This window comes from Eschrichtius robustus, chromosome 9 (genome assembly GCF_028021215.1).
Source record: "Eschrichtius robustus isolate mEscRob2 chromosome 9, mEscRob2.pri, whole genome shotgun sequence".
In the NCBI taxonomy this organism is placed as follows: domain Eukaryota; kingdom Metazoa; phylum Chordata; class Mammalia; order Artiodactyla; family Eschrichtiidae; genus Eschrichtius; species Eschrichtius robustus.
In genome coordinates this window covers 69,559,821-69,572,492 of record NC_090832.1, presented here as the reverse complement: position 1 = coordinate 69,572,492, position 12,672 = coordinate 69,559,821, and positions in this window count along the sequence as shown.

Genomic DNA, 12,672 nt, shown 5'->3' with positions numbered 1-12,672 from the left:
GGTTCTTGACCAAGTTTCCATCCTCAGGCAGGTTAGAATTAACCCCACTTAATGCATTTAAAAAATAAAGTTGCATATTGAATGCACCATCACTTAGATTTGTTTAACATGGCAGTTGAAGCAACACATATAAAACCAAACAAATGTAATACTGACTGAAATATGTGAGCAATCTTGTCAATAAGCATAAAGAGGTCATTTTAGTTATTCTCAGAATTAGTCTGGCATTCTTTCAGATGTTGTATTTGTTCCTGGGCTTTATAACTTAAATCATAGTTTGCCTTTAGAAGCATGATGAGAGGACAGAAAATTAAGCCCAGGAAGAAAAGCTAGGGGACTTGGCTTATTTAACCTAGAGAAATGAAATTTCTAATGTCACCAATTCTTAAAAGTTCTGTGTCACCTAGGGTTATAAGCACAAAAGCAGTGCACCCATATGTCACAGATGAACTTTAATTACATTCCTAATATAGTGCTGCACTAAACAATCCAAAGAGCTTCAGGTATGGCAATAGTGAGGAAGAAAAATCATAGAACCATCAAGTATCCAAGGATCATAATTGACAGCTTATAATTAGTTGGTTGCCAACATCCATTATTTATTTATTTAGCAATTATTATATACCAGGCTCTGTAGATAAAGAGGCAGAGAGGTACAAAGTGACCAAAGAGTTAGAAAGGAATACCGAGTGGATACAAGAGGTGTGAGAGCCACTGTGGACACTGGGACAGCAGTACAGGGGAAACGGTCTTAATCCGCCTCTATTCAACTGACTAGCTAGATTGATAGACCATCTTGTTCCCTCTGCAAAACATACTGACTGAGCACTCTGAAGTGATTTCAGCTAATCGCTAATATGCTTATACACATCTGTTCTCATCTATTGAGTTTCTGCTGTTGTTATTGACCAAGAGTTAGTTATGTTCATTTCCCAAATTTATTTATGCCGATTATACTTGTTATTGTAATGAAGAAATTAAAACAAATAATATACAATACAACAAAATATGAATATAAAAGTAAGTACAATTGTTGCTTTTGAAAATGGAATTGAATGCTTTGGAAAGATACAATAGAGGCAAGTCACTAAAAAGATCACTATTTAATAATCCAGATCCTTAGATAGTTCTTGAAAGTTTACAACTAAATGGCAGAATGTTCCTGCCATTCTCTTAACTTTTCTACCCAAAATGCTGTGCGAATGAGCCAATTTTGTAGCTCTGTTCAACACCAAAACAGAACAAACATTGGCAGAGAACATACTGTCATCTTCTCACATAGAGGAACACTGTCCGTTGCAAAGCCATTGTCTTGGCCACCAGCTAGGAAAAGTAATAACCTCCAGAAATTCTATTATTTGTGTGCCAGTAGGGCCATATGACCATTGCACGGCAAGTCTTTCAGCATCATCCACCCCATACTTCATGTCAGTTCAGTCATTCATTCAATTAATATTGATTGGGCTCCCACAGGGAAACTGGCAGAGAGACAATGCCTCTTATTGAACAAGCAGGAGAGAGGATCCCGTGACCCGTCTGACTCCATCAGCATGCTTCAGTGGAGGAATCCTGAAAAAGGATATAGCTTGTGATGTCCTCTCTCTTATGATGCAGCTCACTGTGCTGGAAGGGTTACTATCCCAGGACTGGCTTCTAGGGTTTAGCATTCAATTATTTATATCCACTCTAGCCTCTTCCTGGTGGGAGGATAGGCTTCACCACAACACAATGGAGTGTTGATTACACAGGGGCTTACACACCCCTGGGAATGGCCCCCAGCCTGACTGGTAGTGCAGAGCCAAGAAGCCCAGCCCAGGTAGTAGTAGTAGAGAGGCATCTTAGTGACCCTGAGTGTGCAAAGACACAGCTGGTTCTTATGCATAAAGCAAATTTTATCAACAACTTCTATAGCACTGATCAATTTCTACTGAATGTTAATTTTCCATGACACTCTTATGTTTATGAAATGTTGAAAAATTCTCATAAATATTCGTGATAGAGGCTGTAAGATTACTGATTTTAGTTAACTCTGTTTCTAACAGAGTTAGAAAGATGACTTAGATACCATAAAGAATTATAGGTCAAACCCTTTCCAATCTCAGGAGGGTGTTTTAAAGACTGAGACCTTATTCACATAGCACATATAACTTCTTTGAGACAGGAATTAACTAAATGAAAAATAAATTGATATAAGGATTTGTAAATATTCTTGATAGATTTGGGAATTTAAAAATAATTCCACCTCTGTGTGTTATACATTTCTAAATATGAAATGCAAGGTCTTAAATTTGGGAGATTGGGATTGACATATATACACTGATATGTATAAAATAGATAACTAATAAGAACCTGCTGTATTAAAAAAAAAAAGAACCTGCTGTATAAAAATAAATAAATTAAATTAAATTTTAAAAAAATAGGCCCTGAGGCTACATTCTATTTATCGCAAATCATGTGGCTACAAGTTTTTATTTTGAACAAAGATCATTAAGATAGACAGAATTAGAATGGATATTCCACCACCTCTGTGCGTTGTCTCAAGTCAGCTTTTAAAGTAGAGCAAATCAAATTGTCCTAATGTTTTCTTACTACTAATATTAATTTCAAATTCTCTTAGAGTTCTTTCTCAGTTTGTTAAATGCCTATATATATAGGAATGAACTTTATTTGTAAGAACACTGGATTCTTACCAAATGTGTATTTGGTGACGGGAGGGAGGAATGAGTAGGGATATCCAGATACTAGATACTCCTGGTGATCAGCAATCCACACTGGTTCTCTCATCTGCTCATTAATGGACTCATTCTATGCAAGTTGTTGCTTATGGAAGAGAAACAGAGGGGTTGAGGAACTCCTTTAGCTCATTCCTGACTCAGGACCTTCAAAAGAGGGATCAGAAAGGAAGAGTATGCAAACACAAGCATGGAAAATTAGGCTACACTTTATTCTGATGTGACCTTGCACCTCTATTTGTCTTTTCCCAGTCTCTCCTGGTTAGCCTCGGGTTACCATGAAAATGCAAGAGTTCCTGTATTTCTCCTCAGTCCCTCTTCTAGGTTCTTTCCTCCTCTGGGTGAACTCAGAGGCGCTTAATGTGGTGTCGAGGCTGTGAGGAAGCCTAGGAGGGCATGTCTGTGCATCTACTCTCCTTGAATGGAGGGGACCATTCTGGTAGGAGAAAGTACACTTGCATACACACACAGAGGGCATGGAAAAGATGATCAGGAAAACTCTAGCTAGGCAGAATTTTATAGACAGGCATTTTTTAATGTGGTTGTGTGGCAGTCAGCAGTAATTGTAAGTGAGAAGAAGTAATGTATAAAACTACTGTAAGGGAGCGTTTGATAGCTGCCAGGGACAGTACTACAGGTGTTACAGACACAGTCACATTCTGTCCACACAACGTCCCCATGAGGTTGGTTTTTTTTCTAGTTTGGTATTATTTTTATGGCCACAAGGCAACTAAAGGCCAGAGAGTCTGCATAAGGCCCTGTAACTAAGAAAAGGAGAATCTTGACAAAAGGACAGAACAATTTGAATTCAAAATCCACACTATTGACTTATGCCAGGGATTATAACTAAATGGGAAAGACTCCAGAAGCAATATTCATCCTTGAAAAGATTTTTCTAATCTAAAGCCATGGAGGTATTCATTAGGTTGAAACATACAATATTGACAATGTTCAACTGTTTGACCCTCAAAAGTTGCCATTTCGTATGGTTCAGTCTGAGGTATTTATAACTTCTTCTGCAGAAGACATTCACAGATGGGGGGATACACTGCAAAACATATTCATATTGAGGAACCCCCTGCATTTCCTATGACTCACAGACTTTTATTGTATAAAGTGAAAAGGAAAATAACCATAGCAACACAAATTCACTTAATGAAATCTATATAATTAAGGCCGAAAGTTTCTATGCATTAAAAATGAAAGTTTTTCCATTTGGAGGTAAAAACTGGGAACACTTTGTAACGAATATATCAGCTCTGACAAAAGCTGACAGTTTGACATAGAGTAGCCCAGAATACCGAAGTAGGACAACAAAATAAGATTATCTAAACCAGGCCTAGAGAAGAGAGGCTTCTCTGGCCGCTATTTGTTAGAGTTATTTATAATTTACTATGCCTTTGTTCATGACTAACTTAACTGTTTAGTAACATGAATACAGTTCTTTATACACATCTTCACAATACACATCTAGTTAATTTTAGTTCATGTTTTGTCCTTATAAATTTTCAAGGTAAAAGAGTCCTTTCAAGTACTGTGGTTGTCATTCATGCTATTGGCCAAATATGTCGCTTTTCTCTCTTTCAGACACAAGAAAATGGGAATGGCATTTCCGAGGCCCCTGTGGCTGGGTGCGCCCTGTGATTAATTCCGGCTGGTGAGTTGTGAGCAGAAGTAACATATGTCACTTCTGGGCTTAACATTGAATTGCTGGTGTGAGACCTTCCAGAGCTCTCTTTTTCCTCTGGCATGGTGGTTGGCAACATTTGATACAGGGCTGCTTTCTCAGCCTAGATCCTGGTAGGGGAAGATTTGAAGTGCAGCTCTTGGCCCATCTGTGATGAATATAGACAGAAGAGACAAATAAGCTTTATTATAACAAGTCATTAGGATTTGGGGTTGCTTATTATGGAAACATACCTTAGCCTATCGTGATTGATACAGATGTTTTGAATGACCCAACTATTCAATACACTTTTGATTCCCATTCTGAAAATTAAGATCGGGTCTATTTGGTTTGGATATTTCTACTGGTTCTGAAGGACAGACCAGAGTTACAAAATAGTGCCTGAAAAGCTCATATTTCAGCATGGGTGTAGTTACCCTTTCTACCCCAAAGTAGGAGCCTTCATGTCCAATGACCAGTTCCCCAAATGAAGTACCTACTGATTGAAGCAAAGCCTTCAGAAAGGTAGGAAGAGTAGAAGGCTTTATAAGAAATAAAATTTCAGAGGAAACAGAAGCTCCATCTGGGAGGGAATATTGCTCCCTCCTGCATCTACCATGGAGTCAGATGATCTCCATCCGTATCTCTTATTTAATCTGCAACACTGCTAGCAGAAGGGTGTGATAACAGAGATGATGCCTAGAAAGTTGAAAGTCCAACCTAACCCATTAATATATTAGCAAGAGTTGTTTATTAACTAGAAATCCTTAGAGCCTAGAGGGAATAAAATATCTTAAAAATAAATCTTAATGCAAGAAAGAGCAACTGAAGGTTCGAAGCACCGGGGGACTGCCCAAATGAACTGATCCCACACTGTGAACAATAACACAGGAGACGTGGGGGACCAGGAAAAACTGATTTTGCCAACTTCATGATTTCATCTTGGAGAAGAGCCAGTTTTAACATTGATTCCAAATGAGGTTTTTCTTGAAAAAAATCCCTGTAATTGGAGATGTATTATCAGTTAATGTGTTAGAAGGGGGGAAACAGCTTTTTGTTAAGATCTCTGAGTCTCTACAAATGAATTTATATATCTGCTGCCAAATGTGCAGCATTTATTCCAACTGATAGAAGATTTCTGTTAAAAGGTGTAGCTTTAGGCCTGCCTCTGGAGCTTCTGTTCAGCAGAACAGCGTGTCTTGTCATAATGCCTTGATGCCTGCAAGTTTCAAAGGACTATTACAGGTCAGACCATGCTTAGCAATCATGTGATGAATTGGAGCATATCACAAAAACCAAAATATTTATGAAGACAGCATTCATCTCAGAAAAAAGCATGGAATAAAACATGACAACATACTTTGTTGACAAGAAAAAGTGGAGAGAGAGAGAGAGAGAGAGAGAGATTCCTTTTCTCCTCCCAACACTCACCATATCTGCCGGCAGGGATCATTGAAAGAGCTGGCCATTGCAATAGGTAATTTATGCAGCTCTTGTCACACCCAGACACTAATTCAAATTCCCTACTTGAGAATGCTGACCTTCATAGCACCAAACCAGGGCCCAGCAACCAGAAATCTCCCTTCAGTCTTGCAGGGAAGAGTCACATTTTAAAGCCTGTCATCCTGCATAGGGAACTACCATTTAACTGTCATTAATACAGCTTTTAGAATTTAAATTGAATAGCATATAAAATACTTCTTAACAGCGGATAATTGTAGTTTATAATTTGTTTCCTCCTTTGAATGTTTCGCTACAAGATTCTGAGCCTTATGCATTGGTTTTGATTGTGAATTCTCAGCTTTGAGGGATTGGTCAAGAAATAAGATCGTATAAAAAAACAAAGGTTAAACCTTTAGATCCTAAAAGTTTTGACTTAAATCTCATGGAATTTTTTAAAATGTATTACACTCGTTTTTAACTGCCTTGGTGTAATATGTAAAATGTAATCTTTTGCTGTGGCCGCCATAACAAAATACCAAAAACTGGGTGGCTTAAACAACAGAAATTTATTTTGTCACAGTTTTGGAGGCTAGAAGTCCAAGATCAAGGTGTCAGCAGGCTCGGTTTCTTCTGAGGCCTCTCTCTTTGGCTTGCAGATGGCCACCTTCCCTCTGGGTCCTCACATGGCCTTTTCTCTGTGCGAGCACATCCCTGGTGTCTTTCTGTGTGTCCTAATCTCCTCTTTTTATAAGGACACCAGTCAGCTTGGATTAAGGCCCAACCCAACAGACTCATTTAACTTAATCACCTCTTTAAAGACTGTCTCCAAAACAGTCACATTCTGACATCCTGGGGGATTAGGATTTCAACACATGAATGAGGGGGGCGGTACATAATTCAGCTCATAACACTTAGCAAATGTATTTCACCAAATGAAATACATTGTAGCCTTTTTTTGCTTACTCAGCATTAAGCTTTGAATGTTCATGTATTTTTCTGTGGCATTGACATCTTTAGAAAGAGTGAGGAGTAAGGGGGCTTATAAAATGTGCTTTGCAGAGAAGTCCCTAGAGTTCTTTTGTCACCTGAAAGTCCTAGGACTCTGCTATGGAATACAGCAATCACTAGCCACATGTGGTTATTTATATTTAAATTAATTAAACTTAAATAAAATTAAAACTTCACCTCTTCGTTTGCACTGGCCACAATTCAAGTGTTCAGTAACCACCTGTGGTAGTGCCACATAATGGGTAGTGCAAACACTGAACATTTCTAAACTTATCACAGAATTCTACTAGGCTGCCCTGCTGGACTGTTGCTATTGTCCTGTTGACAGGAACTCACCCCTTTTAGCTCTGTGATACCCTCAGGAGAGTCTGACACAGCTGGAGTCTTGGAGAACTGCCCTGTTTTAGCTGCTGTTTCTTTCCTTTTGTCTTCATCACATTCATCGCATTCCCTCACTGCCATTGTTTTTGGTCACTGCCTTTACTCTTTAGCACATTTTCTCCTAAATCCACTCTCTTGCCTTTTAATTTCCTGTTGTTTTTTTTCCCTTACCACCCATTTCTTTGTCTTCATCTACTCCTATCCTTTTCGTTGATGGAAAGGTGAATTTTGCTCTGAAAGGTTTTGCCAGAGAATGAGAAATCTCCTCGCTTCTAATCAGTAAATGCCATTCATCTTCATGTCTTTGGCCTCTCTTGGCATTTTTATTGGTGTTTCATTCAGATACATCTTAGCGTAAGTGGGCCTGTTGCCTGACAGTGGATGAGATGGAGCCACTTAGTCTATCTGGAAAGCACAGCAATCACAGGAAGTTTCCTGTTATTCTTCTAGTATCATCTCTTGGGAGGTGGGCCAGCCTCATAGTTGAGGACTTTGAAGTCAGCCTGCCTGAGTTCAAATTGTGGTGTCATCACCGGTTAATTATTTGGCCCTGACCAAATTTCTTAACTTCAGTTTCTTCACCTGTGTTGTATAAGATTTACAACTTCATATGTTCCTACTGCCTTGACATCCCGACAAGCAGGTTCTGAGCACCCGCCCAGGTGACCAGGTGCACCAGTGTGATAAGGCTGACCCCTGTGACAGGTTCGCCTCTTGCATCCCCTAACTGTGACCTATGATGTTCAAATACACCAGTGAAACCCCCACTTGCCTTTTGTTCGTGTACCCTACCCTGAGCCCCCAACTAACCAGAACATGAAATAACCCCTCTGTAGAGGAAGACTTAATAGTTCATGGTTCTTCTAGGTGAGTGTACATGAGGAGAGAGTCAAGCAATCACTTTATCTCAAGTTGACATTCATTTGATACCCACAATACACTAAAGAAATATACCTGGTATTTTGAAGTATATAATAGAAATATAAGAAATATCTTCATCTTCAAATGGTAATAGCACGCTTAGGCAAAGGAAAACAATGAAATAATGTTGAATAGTTTATGTTTAAATGACAAAGTGAATAGTAGAGCATTAAATGATATAAAAGCTTATTAATAGAAGACATTAATAAAGTGAGGAATAGTTAGAGGTATAGTCATAAGAGTTGCTGATATTTGAGTATACTTCAGAAATGTGTAGCATTTGATTAGGTGAAAAGAAAAAGACCATTCTTTTTGGTAGTGAAAAATATTATGAGTAGAGTGCAGAGGCAAGAATAAGCCATGGCTGTCCTGGACTGCATGAAAAATAGAGGGCAGGATCACACTGAGAAATCCCAGAAGATAAGGTTTTGGAATAGCAAGTTAAAAGAGGGCCTTCAATGCCAGATTAATATTTCTTTCTCTGAAAGACAAATTCTCAATAAGTCTTTACTCCAGGTGCCTAAGCATGACTCCCTGACAAAGTCATAGAAATGTTCCAAATGATTCAAAATGCCTGTTGTAATGCAGAGTATAAGTGTCAGGTATTACAGTTTTTTAACAAGTGCCCCTTCTCAAAATTAATAGTCTGGGATAGAGAGCTGTACCTCCTAGAATATACTCCCCTTAGTAGCACCTCAGATACCAGTTAGTTTTGTCCAATTTTGCTTTATCCATCTTAACATTTCTCTTAAATTCTCATCTTTTTCAGTTTTATTTTCCTATTTGTTTCTTATCCAGCTGCCTTTTCACCATATGTCTCCCTTAGCATCTAGAGATATCCAAGGGCATTTTTAGCTTCAAACTGAAGAAATTCCTTCTCCCTGATTCATTTATTCAGCAAATATTTATTGAACACCTTCAGTGTTCTGAAAAACTAGTCTAACTGCTTGGATAGATTAGTGAACAAAACAGATAAATCCCTACCTCAGATGGCTTTCATTTTGGTTAGCAGAGAGAGACAATAAAAGTAAACCACAAGAGATACTCATTATTAACCCATTTTACAGGTAAAGAAACATATTCAGAGAGATAGATGAATTTCCCAAGATTATACAGTTACTGAGTGGTAAAATAAAACTAAAACTCTTTTGTCTTCAATCACAGTACTCACTGTGAAGTAACTGACTACTAAATGTAGAAATACAACTTTTCAGTTGGCTTTTGGCATCTAAGATGTACATCTTTTTGCTCTCACCAATTCTATTCGTTCTCTATGTCTTGGTTTTGAAATATTGGAGCTAGTTTGTGTCAAACGCTCAATGGGAAGTAGCATGAAGATCTCCAGGGTTTGAGTCTATTACTAATCCTTACCCTCTGGAAAATGCACATATTGAGAACAGGTGGTATTTTGATCTCCGATCATGAACTCATTGACCACTTAGCTCCACACTTGTCAGTTCCTGGCCATCAGTACCATGGACAGCTGCTCTCCTTCCAGACTCATTCAAACAGATTTTACAGAAAATATTGCACAGTCTTCTGTTTCTTGCATTTTAAGTATCCTATGGCTATTATGACAATTATTTAAGCATTTTTCTATAATTCATCATTCAGAACATTTACTACCTCTACATTCTCAATTAGGAAGCTGCAAATAGTGCATGAGAGTCATTTGAAATTAACATTCCAAACAGAACATCTGGGGTTTTTGCTGTTGTTGTCGTGTGTATGTGTTAACCAAATAGTAAAATTTACACATTCTATAGGACATTATATTTTTATTGTTACACTATTTCTGTTTACTAAGCATGGTTGCCCTAAATGAATTATCAAAATATTAAAGTTCAAACAAAAATTTGGATGTAGAAATCAGATGCCAAGGAAATCCCCTGATCTAAGTATACTCTGTAAATATGAACGTTCTCAGCATCATTTCACTGGCTGGCTTAAGATTATAATTTAGGTGACTTCACTGCAGTGAGATTATTAAATAAAGCCATTGCAAAAGGGAGGCCAACTTCCCAAAGTAGAAAGGACTGTTTACAAAGAAACTCAGGAAATGAATGCAAGATAATTGGTTTTCTTCACTTTTGATTTGGTGATGGCTGGGGAATTCTTCATTATTTGTAAGTGGAGAAGTAGACTTTCATGTTGGCATTTTGATAAATGATAAGAATTAGTGGAGAGAAAGCCTGTGAATGTCAAGCAGGAACTTCTATCAGTTACTGCATGATCATTCATTTCTGGAAGAAATGCTTTTCCAAACAACCCATGCTATGATCTGACCTTTGTCGTTGGCTGGGGTGTGATTTATACATAGAAGAACTGATGTTTGTAACTTTTAGAATCAGTCACCTAAATGAAGGTACACATGCATATAAATCCTTGCTGAAAGATAAGGTAAATAAGCTAGTCAATGCAAAAGAAAGGAAGAAAGGAAGGAAGGTAGGAAGGAAGAAAGGAAGGAAGGAAGGATCTTATCTTCCATTGTGGAGAAACCATAGTAGCAAAATGAATGAAATCAATTTTCTAATTTCTGCAGTGTCATCTAACTTCATGTGCATTATGTGTACAACAAATGATTTTAAGTACCAAAATGTGCTAGGCACTATTGAGAACAGTGTAAAAGTTGTCATATAACCTGCAAAAATTTTTTTGCAGCCCTGAAATCTGTTTCTTTCATCTACTGGTTGCTTTGATAGAGTAGACAACTAACCATTTCCAAGGCTGGTGATGCCCTTGCATATGATCAGCATCTCAGAGAGGGCCTTCAATCATCCTATAACCTAGAGGGGCAATATGACCATGAATCAGCTGTGGGATTGGGCACTAGGATGTCATGACTGTGTTTATGCACTTGAGCTTTCCTGCAATTAGTGCCAGTGAGGACTTGTGGTGATAACTGAAAACAGAAATTAAAGGGGATTGATCCTTCAAGCAGTTCAAAGTGCAGAAATGCCATCCATTGATTCATGGCACAGCCCTGGGGAGGGGGGCAAATATGAACAGGAAAAGTCATTTAGAAAAAGCAAATACCTTTGACTTGGTTTGGAATCGTAGAGCTGTTTCTTCCTAGCCATGACCCTTTGACAGGCCCTAAAACTCCCTGAGGTCTCAGTTTCTTCACCTGTAGTCATACCTACCTCAATACCTCACTGTGAGGATTACATAAAACTGTTTGTGTGAAAGCACTATGTAAATTCTAAATCACTCTAGAAATATCATGAGAGATAGTATATGCCTGAGAGATAAGCAGAAAGGCTAAGGTATAAATAGGACAATATTTCTTTGCATTTTTTGTTTCATTACAAAATGCACTGAAAATTTCAGGCCTCCGCTTTTACCATGGCTTTTATATAATATGCAATATGGGTGGAGAGTTTGGAAATATCAGGTCCAAATATCCATTACAAATTTTTGTCAATGCATACAGTGGAGAGAAAGGAATGAAATGATGGAAAATTCTGCTGAGTCCCTTTCATTTATTTATCTTAGGCTAACAAGTGATTGCGTACAGAAATGTGTGTGTGTATCTGATGCTTATATGTGTGTGAGTGTGTGTGTGTGTGTGTGTGTGGCTACATGTGCATGTGTGTGGTATGTATGCTTAAGTACCTATGTGTGTCTGCTGTGTGTGTGATTTATGTGTTTGCATGGTTGTGATATCTGTGTCTGTGTGTGTGTGGTATATGTGTGCCTGGTACCTGTGGCATGAGGGTGTGCGTGTGTGTCTTTGTATGTACGTGGGGAGGTCTTCATGTGGGACATGTGTGTGGCAGTGTGTGTGGACATGTCTGATTTGAGGCTCTGGAGTTGACATTTTAATTAAATTCAAATGTTCTACCGGAACAGAATTTCCATGGATCCACACCATTTTTTATTCTCGTGCCACAACTTGAATTCTACTCATTTCCCATGTCCTTGGGCCTAAAGTTGCCTTGGCCTAACAACCGTAAACAGTCAACCTCTAAATTAAACATGAAGGTTTGACCTTTTTCCTCCCATTCCGTAAAGGACGTATAAGAGCTAAATACTAAGACTGTGTGAATAAAGCCTTTCCAAAAAGCAATGATGATTTTGTGCATACTTACATATTTTTCCTAAATGTTCCAGAAAAATATCCTAAACTTTTATCACCTTCAAACCATAGGAGATTTTAAATAGTTAATTTAATTCATGCAAGGGGAAAGCCAACTGAGAGAATTTAGCAGACATTTGTTTAACGTGTATTTTTCAAATTTCTACTGAATAAACATTAAAATGATATGTGGCTCTAACTTTTCTAGAAGATGGTTTCTTTTTCCATTCTCTTTCTCTGATTAATTTCCTGGAGTAAATAACTATTGATTGATAGTCTTATAGCATGAAGTAGTAAAATGACGTACTTAACACTTCTAGCATTAAAGAAAGAGTTTAAATATATTTCTTGATAGTAACCATTCCCTCTTTTATTTTAAAATTTGTATTTGTACAGTTACCCCTGAATCATGTGCACACACCTCATTTTTCTTCCCTAAAGGA